A 14335-nucleotide genomic window follows, 5' to 3' on the forward strand; every position below is an offset into this window, starting at 1 on the left:
GGAGCAGGGTGACGTCATCCATGTATAGAGATGTCTTTACCTCTCCTCCCCCACTTCCAGGTACTGGTATCCCATTAATGGCCTGATCCTGGCGCAAGGCACAGGCTAAGGGCTCCATAGCCAAAACGAATAACAAGGGGGATAATGGCCAGCCCTGCCTCACAACAGACTTCAAAGGGGCGTGATCTATTGCCATTAACCATTACTCTGCTGTTGCTACCTGTGTACAGCAGGTTAATCCACTTTCTCATGATGGGGCCAAACTTCATGTGCTCAAGTACCGAAGTTAAGTACTGCCGGTTTAGGCGGTCAAAGGCCTTTTCTAGGTCTACACCTGAAATGCACAGAGGGAGGGAGCGATCCTCTGAGTACAGACAGACATCCCTCAACAAGGCCAGGTTGTCGCTCATCAGGCATCCTGCTATCCCACAAGTCTGTTCTTTCCCTACCAGTGAGGCCACTACATTTTGTAGGCGCAGGAAAAGGGCTTTGGACAGGATCTTAGTGTCCACGCCTAACAGGCTGAGGGGTCTCCAGTTCTTTATGTCATTCTTTGCTCCTTAAACAAGAGAGAGATAGTGCCTTCTCTTAAGGAGTCAGGCAGCAATTCTGTCTTATAGCTTTCCTCGAATAGGAGCAGCAGCGGATCCTGAAGCAGATCCCAAAAGGTGCAATAAAATTCTTTAGGGAGCCCGTCAGCACCCGGAGTTTTCCCCTTCTGTAAGCTCTCCATAGCCTGTCTCAGCTCTTCTACTGTCAAATCCCTCTCAAGTACTTCCCTATCTTCTTCACTCAAAACGTTTTCTAGCTTTGAGGTAAAAAAATGAATTTCTTCATCCTTTACCTCTGTAGAGCTGTACAGTCTTGAGTAGAAGGCCTCGGTGCAGGAGAGGATTGCACTCGGCTCTGTTCTCTCTCGTCCCTCCTCATCAACTACACTTTCCATGACAGACTTGGAGCCTTCCACTTTCCTGAAAAAGAGGCGAGAACACTTCTCATTTTCTTCCAAGAACTGCACTCGACTACTTTCTTCGGCTATGCTCCGGATGTCCTTTTTTAAAAGGGTGATATCCTCGAGCACATCGAAGCCACTGTGCATCATCGTGTAGAGACGCTGCAGCTGCCTCTGTTTCCTGGCTAGCACTCCTCTCCGTCTGGCAGCAGCCTTCCTTCCCTCAGCCATGAAAAAGGCCTTTGTCCTCACCTTCACCTCCTCCCACCACTCTCCTACTGACCCGTACAGACACTGCAAGGACAGCCACTGTGATAGTTTCTCCTTGTAGCAGGATACTACCCCCTCGTTCTCTAGCAGCTTTGTGTTGAGTTTCCAGATGCCTGGGCCAAAGCCCTGGAGTTCCACTCTACGACCTAAAGCCTGATGATCTGAGAAGAAGACAGGCTGAAGAGTGACCCCAACAACTTTCACTCTCTCTGAGACAAAGCAATAGTCAATTCTGGAGCTGCTATTCCTCCCTGACCATGTATATCCTGCTGTTGTGGGATATATACATCTATATGTGTCTGAGAGTTTAAAGTCTTGAACTAAGTTTTGCAGGGCCAGTGACCTGGAATCCAATTTTATCAGAGAGCTAGACTGCCTGTCTGTGTGCTCTAAGATACAATTAAAATCCCCTCCCACTATCACGTCTGTGCTACATAACAATAGGTGAGAGAGTGCCTTGAGTAGCTCCACCCTTCCTCCCACGTCAGTAGGGCAATACACATTGATTAGCCGCAGGTTAACGGTCCCCCATTCCACATCCACACACAGCAACCTGCCATCTATGACCCTCTGAATACTTTTCAATTTGAAAGCCCATCCTTTGAAAAGAATGGCCACGCCAGAGGCTCTGTTGTTATTGTCCCCTGACCAAACAGAAGGCCCTTTATCCCACCTATCTTCAAAGCTTTTATACCTCTCTTGATAGGCTAAAGCACACTCCTGCAACATCAACACATCTCCCTCTCTCTGCTGGAGGTAATCAAAGACAGACTGGCATTTAACTCTGTCATTGATACCTCTGGTGTTAAGAGATATTATGTTTAGAGCCATATTACATAAGAAAGTGGAACCAGTCTTTACAAAACACATTTCTCTTCTGTCTCACCTGGTCCCTTCTTCTTTTTCTTTTTCTTCTTACCAATTTCCTGCCAGCCATCCTCTGAATGAGCCTTCATCAGGGTGGCAGCAGTAAAAGCATTCACGGAGTCCATTTCAAGGAAGGGGGTAGAGGGAGGGGTGGAGGGGTTCCAGCTGTTCCCATCGCCATGCTCTCCTTCCTCCTCGCTCGGGGAGAAAACAGAGTCATTTTTCCTTTTCCTCAAGTCCAGCTCCTGGGAGCACTGAGGGGAAAGGGGTGCAGCCGATGCACCAGTCTCCTCTTCCCCCTCACCAACCATTTGCTGCAGATCCTCTGTGATGGACTGGATGGAGGAGAGGAGGGCATCTGTAGCACTTGCAGAGTCTGAGAAAAGCAGCTCCGCTGAATCCTGGGTATCCTCGCTGGACCCGCTCCACCGGGGGGCCCCACACTGGCCCTCGTTCTGAGGAGCAGGAGTGGGGGAGGGGTCCTCGCTGTTCTCGGGGGTTTTCAAACCCTCGTGCTTGTCTGGTGCAGTCTGTTGTGGGGGCGTAGTGGATTTCTCTTCCACCGGCCCCGGAACCACAGCAGGGCAGATCCTGGCTGGAGGCTGAGACTTTATCAAACAAGGGTTCTTTGTTTGACTTGTTGTTTGCTTTGGCTTTTCGGGCCGGTTTGGCTGAAACAAGCACTGCCTCATCCTTTCTCATTTTGAGTTTATTGGCGTAGGCATGAGGGCAGTTTATAAAAACGTGTCCTTCCAAGCCAAGTAAATTGCACTTTGGCAGCATTGAACAGTCAGAGGCTAAATGTCCCTGTTTGCCACAGGTCTTGCAGCATTTCACAGTGCAGGGCGATGCCAGGTGTCCCACAGCGCCGACACACCTTTGGTTGTCCCACATAAAAAACATAGCCATTGCAGGCGCCCAGCCAGATTGTAGAGGGCAGGTGCCTTAAGCCTCCATTTACATTGTCCGGTAGCAAGCGAACCTCGAATTTCCTTGCTCCTGCTTTTATACCGTCAACATATCTAACCTCAGTTCCATGGTGGACGGTGCAGTACTGGTTAAGCCAGGTGTGAATGTCCTCCGTCTTTTTTGAAGGTACAGGCATTGAGCATTGGTGGTTCAGTGTTAGAATTCTCGCCTGCCACGCGGGAGGCTTGGTTTTGATTCCCAGCCAATGCAGTGGCTTTTGCAACTCGCAACTGAAAACCCACTGAAGCTAAGCGGGTGTGAGCTAGGTCAGTACCCGGATGAGGGTGAGCTACAGGGAAAAACAAAGCTTCCAGCTGGAAGCGGTGTTAATGGTGCCGGCGGGGGGGCGCTCACCCTGAGGTCTGTGCGGGTCCCAATGCCCCAGTATAGTGACGGAGATGCTGTGTTGTAAGAGGGCGCTGTCTTTTGGATGAGATGTAAAACCGAGGTCACAGCGCTCTGTGGTCATTAAAAATGACCACCAAAACCTTTGACAAAAGCTCTTGGTAATTGATGGTCTTCAAAAATGCTTCTCCTTTAGGTACATTTTAAATCAGCTGAAAAATGCTGTGAAATGGGGGGCATTTCAGGCCAGTGTAGGATTTTGGTTACAAGAACCATGAAAGTGCACAAGAAAGCCCGTACACTGAATTACACGGCTTTCTATTCAAAAGAGGACAAAAGAAATTCCCTGAGTTCGATTTTTTGCAGCACTGAGAGGGGCACTGTTGCGAGGCCAGTTAGCTCAGTTGGTTAGAGCGTGGTGCTAATAACGCCAAGGTTGTTGGGTCCGGCCGTCTGATTGGCGTTCTTTTCTTTGGGGGGCGGGAAGTGTCCGGCCGCAGGGGATCTTGGGACCTTGCCTGCATAGCGGCTTCCCAGAGTGCGTCGTTTCCGGCACAGTGTGGCCGGGTGTTTTCCGAGTTATCGCACGGATTCGGCACGCTCGCAAGCCGTGAGCCGCAGGCGATGAGCCCGGAGCTGAACGGGCCCCACTGGCTAGTTTGTAAGGCCAGGTGCATTGCCAACCACGACCGGCAGCGCAGAGGCTTTGAAGGCGGCCTGGGCTCCTGTAGCTGTGCAGCCACGCACTCTGGTTTCTCTTCATCTCGTACAAATCTTTCGCCTTTTACTAAAGATTTCCGTGGAGAGGAGCATGAATGAGTTCCATGCAATTTTTGTGCTTCCCTGCCTTCGGGTGGGGCGCAGCCTGGCTGGTCAAAGAGAGAAAACAAAAACGCTCGCAATCGGTCTTGTTATGGCGATTGTGGCAGTCTGCTCCGCGAGTCCTCGGTCTCCGGCCGTCTGATTGGCGCTCTTTTCTTTGGGGGGCGGGAAGTGTCCGGCCGCAGGGGATCTTGGGACCTCGCTTTGCATAGCGGCTTCCCAGAGTGCGTCATTTCCGGCACAGTGTGGCCGGGTGTTTTCCGAGTTATCGCACGGATTGGTCACGCTCGCAAGCCGTGAGCCGCAGGCGATGAGCCCGGAGCTGAACGGGCCCCACTGGCTAGTTTGTAAGGCCAGGTGCATTGCCAACCACGACCGGCAGCGCAGAGGCTTTGAAGGCGGCCTGGGCTCCTGCAGCTGTGCAGCCACGCACTCTGGTTTCTCTTCATCTCGTACAAATCTTTCGCCTTTTACTAAAGATTTCCGTGGAGAGGAGCATGAATGAGTTCCATGCAATTTTTGTGCTTCCCTGCCTTCGGGTGGGGCGCAGCCTGGCTGGTCAAAGAGAGAAAACAAAAACGCTCGCAATCGGTCTTGTTATGGCGATTGTGGCAGTCTGCTCCGCGAGTCCACGGTCTCCGGCCGTCTGATTGGCGCTCTTTTCTTTGGGGGGCGGGAAGTGTCCGGCCGCGGGGGATCTTGGGACCTCGCTTTGCATAGCGGCTTCCCAGAGTGCGTCATTTCCGGCACAGTGTGGCCGGGTGTTTTCCGAGTTATCGCACGGATTGGTCACGCTCGCAAGCCGTGAGCCGCAGGCGATGAGCCCGGAGCTGAACGGGCCCCACTGGCTAGTTTGTAAGGCCAGGTGCATTGCCAACCACGACCGGCAGCGCAGAGGCTTTGAAGGCGGCCTGGGCTCCTGTAGCTGTGCAGCCACGCACTCTGGTTTCTCTTCATCTCGTACAAATCTTTCGCCTTTTACTAAAGATTTCCGTGGAGAGGAGCATGAATGAGTTCCATGCAATTTTTGTGCTTCCCTGCCTTCGGGTGGGGCGCAGCCTGGCTGGTCAAAGAGAGAAAACAAAAACGCCCGCAATCGGTCTTGTTATGGCGATTGTGGCAGTCTGCTCCGCGAGTCCACGGTCTCCGGCCGTCTGATTGGCGCTCTTTTCTTTGGGGGGCGGGAAGTGTCCGGCCGCAGGGGATCTTGGGACCTCGCTTTGCATAGCGGCTTCCCAGAGTGTGTCATTTCCGGCACAGTGTGGCCGGGTGTTTTCCGAGTTATCGCACGGATTCGGCACGCTCGCAAGCCGTGAGCCGCAGGCGATGAGCCCGGAGCTGAACGGGCCCCACTGGCTAGTTTGTAAGGCCAGGTGCATTGCCAACCACGACCGGCAGCGCAGAGGCTTTGAAGGCGGCCTGGGCTCCTGCAGCTGTGCAGCCACGCACTCTGGTTTCTCTTCATCTCGTACAAATCTTTGGCCTTTTACTAAAGATTTCCGTGGAGAGGAGCATGAATGCGTTCCATGCAATTTTTGTGCTTCCCTGCCTTCGGGTGGGGCGCAGCGTGGCTGGTCAAAGAGAGAAAACAAAAACGCCCGCGATCGGTCTTGTTATGGCGATTGTGGCAGTCTGCTCCGCGAGTCCACGGTCTCCGGCCGTCTGATTGGCGCTCTTTTCTTTGGGGGGCGGGAAGTGTCCGGCCGCAGGGGATCTTGGGACCTCGCTTTGCATAGCGGCTTCCCAGAGTGCGTCGTTTCCGGCACAGTGTGGCCGGGTGTTTTCCGAGTTATCGCACGGATTTGGCACGCTCGCAAGCCGTGAGCCGCAGGCGATGAGCCCGGAGCTGAACGGGCCCCACTGGCTCGTTTGTAAGGCCAGGTGTATTGCCAACCACGACCGGCAGGGCAGAGGCTTTGAAGGTGGCCTGGGCTCCTGAAGCTGTGCAGCCACGCATTCTGGTTTCTCTTCATCTCGTACAAATCTTTCGCCTTTTACTAAAGATTTCCGTGGAGAGGAGCATGAATGAGTTCCATGCAATTTTTGTGCTTCCCTGCCTTCGGGTGGGGCGCAGCCTGGCTGGTCAAAGAGAGAAAACAAAAACGCTCGCAATCGGTCTTGTTATGGCGATTGTGGCAGTCTGCTCCGCGAGTCCTCGGTCTCCGGCCGTCTGATTGGCACTCTTTTCTTTGGGGGTTGGGAAGTGTCCGGCCGCAGGGGATCTTGGGACCTCGCTTTGCATAGCGGCTTCCCAGAGTGCGTCGTTTCCGGCACAGTGTGGCCGGGTGTTTTCCGAGTTATCGCACGGATTGGTCACGCTCGCAAGCCGTGAGCCGCAGGCGATGAGCCCGGAGCTGAACGGGCCCCACTGGCTAGTTTGTAAGGCCAGGTGCATTGCCAACCACGACCGGCAGCGCAGAGGCTTTGAAGGCGGCCTGGGCTCCTGCAGCTGGGCAGCCACGCACTCTGGTTTCTTTTCATCTCGTACAAATCTTTCGCCTTTTATTAAAGATTTCCGTGGAGAGGAGCATGAATGCGTTCCATGCAATTTTTGTGCTTCCCTGCCTTCGGGTGGGGCGCAGCCTGGCTGGTCAAAGAGAGAAAACAAAAACGCCCGCAATCGGTCTTGTTATGGCGATTGTGGCAGTCTGCTCCGCGAGTCCACGGTCTCCGGCCGTCTGATTGGCGCTCTTTTCTTTGGGGGGCGGGAAGTGTCCGGCCGCAGGGGATCTTGGGACCTCGCTTTGCATAGCGGCTTCCCAGAGTGCGTCATTTCCGGCACAGTGTGGCCGGGTGTTTTCCGAGTTATCGCACGGATTCGGCACGCTCGCAAGCCGTGAGCCGCAGGCGATGAGCCCGGAGCTGAACGGGCCCCACTGGCTAGTTTGTAAGGCCAGGTGCATTGCCAACCACGACCGGCAGCGCAGAGGCTTTGAAGGCGGCCTGGGCTCCTGTAGCTGTGCAGCCACGCACTCTGGTTTCTCTTCATCTCGTACAAATCTTTCGCCTTTTACTAAAGATTTCCGTGGAGAGGAGCATGAATGAGTTCCATGCAATTTTTGTGCTTCCCTGCCTTCGGGTGGGGCGCAGCCTGGCTGGTCAAAGAGAGAAAACAAAAACGCCCGCAATCGGTCTTGTTATGGCGATTGTGGCAGTCTGCTCCGCGAGTCCACGGTCTCCGGCCGTCTGATTGGCGCTCTTTTCTTTGGGGGGCGGGAAGTGTCCGGCCGCAGGGGATCTTGGGACCTCGCTTTGCATAGCGGCTTCCCAGAGTGCGTCATTTCCGGCACAGTGTGGCCGGGTGTTTTCCGAGTTATCACACGGATTCGGCACGCTCGCAAGCCGTGAGCCGCAGGCGATGAGCCCGGAGCTGAACGGGCCCCACTGGCTAGTTTGTAAGGCCAGGTGCATTGCCAACCACGACCGGCAGCGCAGAGGCTTTGAAGGCGGCCTGGGCTCCTGCAGCTGTGCAGCCACGCACTCTGGTTTTTCTTCATCTCGTACAAATCTTTTGCCTTTTACTAAAGATTTCCGTGGAGAGGAGCATGAATGCGTTCCATGCAATTTTTGTGCTTCCCTGCCTTCGGGTGGGGCGCAGCCTGGCTGGTCAAAGAGAGAAAACAAAAACGCCCGCAATCGGTCTTGTTATGGCGATTGTGGCAGTCTGCTCCGCGAGTCCACGGTCTCCGGCCGTCTGATTGGCGCTCTTTTCTTTGGGGGGCGGGAAGTGTCCGGCCGCAGGGGATCTTGGGACCTCGCTTTGCATAGCGGCTTCCCAGAGTGCGTCGTTTCCGGCACAGTGTGGCCGGGTGTTTTCCGAGTTATCGCACGGATTGGTCACGCTCGCAAGCCGTGAGCCGCAGGCGATGAGCCCGGAGCTGAACGGGCCCCACTGGCTAGTTTGTAAGGCCAGGTGCATTGCCAACCACGACCGGCAGCGTAGAGGCTTTGAAGGCGGCCTGGGCTCCTGCAGCTGTGCAGTCACGCACTCTGGTTTCTCTTCATCTCGTACAAATCTTTCGCCTTTTACTAAAGATTTCTGTGGAGAAGAGCATGAATGAGTTCCATGCAATTTTTGTGCTTCCCTGCTTTCAGGTGGCGGGCAGCTGGGCTGGTCAAAGAGAGAAAACAAGCAAGTTCACAATCGCTCTTGTAATGGTGATTGTGGCCGTCTGCTCCGCGAGTCCTCGGTCTCCGGCCGTCTGATTGGCGCTCTTTTCTTTGGGGGGCGGGAAGTGTCCGGCCGCAGGGGATCCTGGGACCTCGCTTTGCATAGCGGCTTCCCAGAGTGCGTCGTTTCCGGCACAGTGTGGCCGGGTGTTTTCCGAGTTATCGCACGGATTGGGCACGCTCGCAAGCCGTGAGCCGCAGGCGATGAGCCCCGAGCTGAACGGGCCCCACTGGCTCGTTTGTAAGATCTGCGGCAGATCGTGTAAAGACGTTCAACTTTGTAACTACTGCACGCACAGGAAGCAGAATAAATTCCTCTTTCAAACTGTCAAAGGTTTGCTTTGCGAACGCTGCAGGACATCGCACAATCTGTTTTGAACGGGGACAAACGATTTCTTATGAGGCGCAGTAAGTACAGACGTTTAAAAAGCTCCACTGATGCCGACGATGCAGCATGAAGAAGCGCAACCTAACGTTTGACAGACAAAAGCCTGGCGCCGCTACGAGCAATATGAAATCAAACTGACAGCACACAGCGTTTCGCGCTGACTCAAAAGTGATCTCGACAGACGCTGTTCTCTGCATAACGCTGAAAGAGCTAAAGAGTGTTTCTGTTGAGACGTAACAAGCTTGTTTCTTTCTACCATGATGTTACCATGACAAAATCTGTCTTTAAACACCTTGCTCAGTCTCTGACGAGACTGTCAAGAATTGCTTTCGCTAATTGTATTGCAAACCGGCGGAAGCGGGGTATTGGGAAAAGTTTTCAACTAGCAATAATCGCGCATCGGCTAAACCTCAAAGGCTAAGATACTGCCACTGCGCAAAGCTGACGGTTGCCAGGCAACCGCGTGGATCCTATGGAAATCGTTATCAATCGTCTCATGGCATGTCGTTGCTGTAACGCTTCATATTTGCGGCCGGACACTTCCCGCCCCCCAAAGAAAAGAGCGCCAATCAGACAGGCGGAGACCGAGGACTGGCAGAGCAGACAGCCACAGTCGCCGTAATAAGAGCGATTGTGAGCGGTTTTGTTTTCTCTCTTTGATCAGCCCAGCTGCGCCCCACCCGAAGGCAGGAAAGCACAAAAATTGTATGGAACTCATTCATGCTCCTCTCCATGGAAATCTTTAGTAAAAGGCAAAAGATTTGTACGAGATGAAGAGAAACCAGAGTGCGTGGCTGGACAGCTGCAGGAGCCCAGGCTGCCTTCAAGGCCTCTGCCCTGCCGGTCGTGGTTGGCAATGCACCTGGCCTTACAAACGAGCCAGTGGGGCCCGTTCAGCTCCGGGCTCATCGCCTGCGGCTCTCGGCTTACCTGGCAGGGGAGATACCTTGATCAGCCTGTAGTTGGAGTAGTTGGATTGTTTTCTTGTTTTGTGGAAGCAGTGTTTGTTTTGCAGTTTGAGATGGCAACCTTTGGATCCCGCAAGAATGCTGTACATTTTGAGCTTTTGGATGACCTCTTCATGGATCGTATGCAGTTCAGCAGAAAAGTGTTACAGAAGGAACTTGGCTTTGAACCTCGGCACTTGGATTTCATCTTTGCTCTCCCAGGTCAGAAAGCATTTGAGGTTGTATTTGCTACCTATCCTCTGTTTGAACAATGCGTGGATGTCTTTGAGGCAAAAAGAGGGAAAGTTCCTGCACTTGAGAAGATCAACTTGCAGCCTCTGACACAGAGAGAGAGGAAAACGGTGCATGTTGTTATGTTCTCGGAACTGGCAAAGACGGAGGACATTCACATCTGGCTTAACCAGTACTGCACCGTCCACCATGGAACTGAGGTTAGAGATGTTGACGGTATAAAAACAGGAGCAAATTCGAGGTTCGCTTACTACCGGACAATGTAAATGGAGGCTTAAGGCACCTGCCCTCTACAATCCAGCTGGGCGCCTGCAATGGCTATGTTTTTTATGTGGGACAACCAAAGGTGTGTCGGCGCTGTGGTGCTGTGGGACACCTGGCATCGTCCTGCACTGTGAAATGCTGCAAGACCTGTGGCAAACAGGGACATTTAGCCTCTGACTGTTCAATGCTGCCAAAGTGCAATTTATGTGGCTCGGAAGGACACGTTTTTAAGAACTGCCCTCACGCCTACGCCAATAAACTCAAAATGAGAAAGGATGAGGCAGTGCTTGTTTCAGCCAAACCGGCCCGAAAAGCCAAAGCAAACAACAAGTCAAACAAAGAACCCTTGTTGGACAAAGAGTCTCAGCCTCCAGCCAGGATCAGTCCTGCTGTGGCTCCGGGGCCGGTGGAAGAGAAATCCACTACGCTCCCACAACCGCAGACTGCACCAGACAAGCACGAGGGTTTGAAAACCCCCGAGAACAGCGAGGACCCCTCCCCCACTCCTGCTCCTCAGAACGAGGGCCAGTGTGGGGCCCCCCGGTGGAGCGGGTCCAGCGACGATACCCAGGATTCAGCGGAGCTGCTTTTCTCAGACTCTGCAAGTGCTACAGATGCCCTCCTCTCCTCCATCCAGTCCGTCACGGAGGATCTGCAACAGCTGGTGGGTGAGGGGGAAGAGGAGACTGGTGCATCGGCTGCACCCCTTTCCCCTCAGTGCTCCCAGGAGCTGGACTTGAGGAAAAGGAAAAATGACTCTGTTTTCTCCCCGAGCGAGGAGGAAGGAGAGCATGGCGATGGGGACAGCTGGAACCCCTCCACCCCTCTTTCTACCCCCTTCCTTGAAATGGACTCCGTGAACGCTTTTACTGCTGCCACCCTGATGAAGGCTCATTCAGAGGATGGCTGGCAGGAAATTGGTAAGAAGAAAAAGAAAGAGAAGGTAACAGGTGAGACCGAAGAGAAATGTGTTTTGTAAAGACTGGTTCCACTTTCTTATGTAAAATGGCTCTAAACATAATTTCTCTTAACACCAGAGGTATCAATGACAGAGTTAAATGCCAGTGTGTCTTTGATTACCTCCAGCAGAGAGAGGGAGATGTGTTGATGTTGCAGGAGTGTGCTTTAGCCTATCAAGAGAGGTATAAAAGCTTTAAAGATAGGTGGGATAAAGGGCCTTCTGTTTGGTCAGGGGACAATAACAACAGAGCCTCTGGCGTGGCCATTCTTTTCAAAGGATGGGCTTTCAAATTGAAAAGTATTCAGAGGGTCATAGATGGCAGGTTGCTGTGTGTGGATGTGGAATGGGGGACCGTTAACCTGCGGCTAATCAATGTGTATTGTCCTACTGACGTGGGAGGAAGGGTGGAGCTACTCAAGGCACTCTCTCCCCTATTGTTAAGTAGCACAGACGTGATAGTGGGAGGGGATTTTAATTGTATCTTAGAGCACACAGACAGGCAGTCTAGCTCTCCGATAAAATTGGATTCCAGCTCACTGGCCCTGCAAAACTTAGTTCAAGACTTTAAACTCTCAGACACATATAGATGTATATATCCCACAACAGCAGGATATACATGGTCAGGGAGGAATAGCAGCTCCAGAATTGACTATTGCTTTGTCTCAGAGAGAGTGAAAGTTGTTGGGGTCACTCTTCAGCCTGTCTTCTTCTCAGATCATCAGGCTTTAGGGTGTAGAGTGGAACTCCAGGGCGGGACTGTCTTTGGCCCAGGCCTCTGGAAACTCAACACAAAGCTGCTAGAGAACGAGGGGGTAGTATCCCGCTACAAGGAGAAACTATCACAGTGGCTGTCCTTGCAGTGTCTGTACGGGTCAGTAGGAGAGTGGTGGGAGGAGGTGAAGATGAGGACAAAGGCATTTTTCATGGCTGAGGGAAGGAAGGCTGCTGCCAGACGGAGAGGAGTGCTAGCCAGGAAACAGAGGCAGCTGCAGCGTCTCTACACGATGCTGCACAGTGGCTTCGATGTGCTCGAGGATATCACCCTTTTAAAAAAGGACATCCGGAGCATAGCCGAAGAAAGTAGTCGAGGAGTGCTGTTAAGAGGCAGAGTGCAGTTCTTGGAAGAAAATGAGAAGTGTACTCGCTTCTTTTTCAGGAAAGTGGTAGGCTCCAAGTCTGTCATGGAAAGTGTAGTTGATGAGGAGGGACGAGAGAGAACAGAGCCGAGTGCTATCCTCTCCTGCACCGAGGCCTTCTACTCAAGACTGTACAGCTCTACAGAGCTAAAGGATGAAGAAATTCATTTTTTTACCTCAAAGCTAGAAAACGTTTTGAGTGAAGAAGATAGGGAAGTACTTGAGAGGGATTTGACAGTAGAAGAGCTGAGACAGGCGATGGAGAGCTTACAGAAGGGGAAAACTCCAGGTGCTGACGGGCTCCCTAAAGAATTTTATTGCACCTTTTGGGATCTGCTTCAGGATCCGCTACTGCTCCTATTCGAGGAAAGCTATAAGACAGAATTGCTGCCTGACTCCTTAAGGGAAGGCACTATCTCTCTCTTGTTTAAGAAAGGAGCAAAAAATGACATAAAGAACTGGAGACCCTCAGCCTGTTAGGCTTGGACACTAAGATCCTGTCCAAAGCCCTTTTCCTGCACCTACAAAATGTAGTGGCCTCACTGGTAGGGAAAGAACAGACTTGTGGGATAGCAGGACGCCTGATGAGCGACAACCTGGCCTTGTTGAGGGATGTCTGTCTGTACTCTGAGGATCGCTCCCTCCCTCTTTGCATTTTAGGTGTAGACCTAGAAAAGGCCTTTGACCGCCTAAACCGGCAGTACTTAACATGGGGACTTGAGCACATGAAGTTTGGCCCCATCATGAGAAAGTGGATTAACCTGCTGTACACAGGTAGCAACAGCAGAGTCATGGTTAATGGCAATAGATCACGCCCCTTTGAAGTCTGTTCAGGGGTGAGGCAGGGCTGCCCATTATCCCCCTTGTTATGCGTTTTGGCTATGGAGCCCTTAGCCTGTGCCTTGCGCCAGGATCAGGCCATTAATGGGATACCAGTGCCTGGAAGTGGGGGAGGAGAGGTAAAGACATCTCTATACATGGATGACGTCACCCTGCTCCTCTCTGACAATGCCTCAATTAGCAGAGCTCTGCAGTGCTGTGATCGTTTCTCTTTGGCTTCCTCCGCAAAAATTAACAAATCTAAGAGTGAGATTTTTTATCAGAACTGGAGGGAGCCAAAAGAAGGACATGATCTCAGGCTGCAAGAGAAGAGAATTAAGGTCCTGGGGGTGTATTTTGGAGAAGAGATGGGAACAGTTAATTGGCAGAACAAATTGCCAATCTTAAACAAAAAACTGATGCAATGGAAGAACCGAGACCTCACCATGACAGGGAAGGTGCTGGTCATCAAAGCCGAGCTCTTGCCTGTCTTGAATTTTCTGGCTTCTACCTTCCCAATCCCACACCGTGTTGCGGCGGTGATGAGGAGATTGATGTTTCAATTTCTATGGGGTGGGAAGCAGGAAAGACTCAGAAGGGAAATAATGTACAAGCCGCTACCCTCAGGGGGGAAGTCTGTCCCAGATATTGCTACGAAGCTGCTGTGCATTTTCCTGGCCTCTGTGCTGAGAGGCTTTGCAACAGCACCTGCAGCGCGTACCTGGACTTATTTTTCCAGGCTCTGGGTAGGTAGGGAGGTGTTCAGAGTGTGGGGTGTCAGACCCAAGCTGGACGTCCAACTCTCTGACACATGCCCTGCAATTTATGGGACAGTTAAAAGTTTTCTAAGATCTCACCCAATTGGCCATATTCCCCTCCGAGATGTCAGGGTCCAAAAACTGGAAGATTTCGTTGCACCCCAGAACAATAGGCAGACCCATGTGGGCATTTTAACATCAGCCCAAACAAGGAAGGTGTGGAAACACACATCCTCTAAGTTTCTGTGCAACATTCACAGAGATTTAGCCTGGAGTGTCGTCCACCAGTGTTTACCGGTACGAACTTTCTTGTACCGTAGGGGCCTCACCCCCAGCCCTCGCTGCGTTAGGGTGGGCTGCGGCGAGGAGGAGACTGTATCCCATCTCCTGTGGTCCTGCTTTTTTGCAAAGGCCT

General features: G+C 52.4%; 11 non-coding genes across 11 annotated transcripts; 9 read left to right on the forward strand and 2 right to left on the reverse strand.

The window, feature by feature from the left end:
- The first annotated feature begins 4146 nt into the window (after positions 1–4146).
- LOC138232899 (U5 spliceosomal RNA) lies at positions 4147–4263 on the forward strand. The gene has a single exon (XR_011187341.1). It is a non-coding gene; the product is annotated as a U5 spliceosomal RNA (small nuclear RNA).
- Positions 4264–4654: 391 nt separating this feature from the next.
- On the forward strand, positions 4655–4771 carry LOC138232900 (U5 spliceosomal RNA). The gene has a single exon (XR_011187342.1). It is a non-coding gene; the product is annotated as a U5 spliceosomal RNA (small nuclear RNA).
- A 391-nt stretch (positions 4772–5162) lies between these two features.
- Positions 5163–5279, forward strand: LOC138232901 (U5 spliceosomal RNA). Its single transcript, XR_011187343.1, has one exon. It is a non-coding gene; the product is annotated as a U5 spliceosomal RNA (small nuclear RNA).
- A 391-nt stretch (positions 5280–5670) lies between these two features.
- On the forward strand, positions 5671–5787 carry LOC138232932 (U5 spliceosomal RNA). Its single transcript, XR_011187374.1, has one exon. It is a non-coding gene; the product is annotated as a U5 spliceosomal RNA (small nuclear RNA).
- A 391-nt stretch (positions 5788–6178) lies between these two features.
- Positions 6179–6295, forward strand: LOC138232908 (U5 spliceosomal RNA). The gene has a single exon (XR_011187350.1). It is a non-coding gene; the product is annotated as a U5 spliceosomal RNA (small nuclear RNA).
- Positions 6296–6686: 391 nt separating this feature from the next.
- Positions 6687–6803, forward strand: LOC138232946 (U5 spliceosomal RNA). The gene has a single exon (XR_011187387.1). It is a non-coding gene; the product is annotated as a U5 spliceosomal RNA (small nuclear RNA).
- Positions 6804–7194: 391 nt separating this feature from the next.
- Positions 7195–7311, forward strand: LOC138232902 (U5 spliceosomal RNA). The gene has a single exon (XR_011187344.1). It is a non-coding gene; the product is annotated as a U5 spliceosomal RNA (small nuclear RNA).
- A 391-nt stretch (positions 7312–7702) lies between these two features.
- LOC138232930 (U5 spliceosomal RNA) lies at positions 7703–7819 on the forward strand. The gene has a single exon (XR_011187372.1). It is a non-coding gene; the product is annotated as a U5 spliceosomal RNA (small nuclear RNA).
- Positions 7820–8210: 391 nt separating this feature from the next.
- Positions 8211–8325, forward strand: LOC138232933 (U5 spliceosomal RNA). Its single transcript, XR_011187375.1, has one exon. It is a non-coding gene; the product is annotated as a U5 spliceosomal RNA (small nuclear RNA).
- A 759-nt stretch (positions 8326–9084) lies between these two features.
- LOC138232895 (U4 spliceosomal RNA) lies at positions 9085–9226 on the reverse strand. Its single transcript, XR_011187337.1, has one exon. It is a non-coding gene; the product is annotated as a U4 spliceosomal RNA (small nuclear RNA).
- Positions 9227–9456: 230 nt separating this feature from the next.
- Positions 9457–9573, reverse strand: LOC138232923 (U5 spliceosomal RNA). The gene has a single exon (XR_011187365.1). It is a non-coding gene; the product is annotated as a U5 spliceosomal RNA (small nuclear RNA).
- Positions 9574–14335: the final 4762 nt, after the last annotated feature.

The sequence above is a fragment of the Lepisosteus oculatus genome, unplaced genomic scaffold (genome assembly GCF_040954835.1).
Source record: "Lepisosteus oculatus isolate fLepOcu1 unplaced genomic scaffold, fLepOcu1.hap2 HAP2_SCAFFOLD_64, whole genome shotgun sequence".
NCBI classification, from domain to species: Eukaryota; Metazoa; Chordata; class Actinopteri; order Semionotiformes; family Lepisosteidae; genus Lepisosteus; species Lepisosteus oculatus.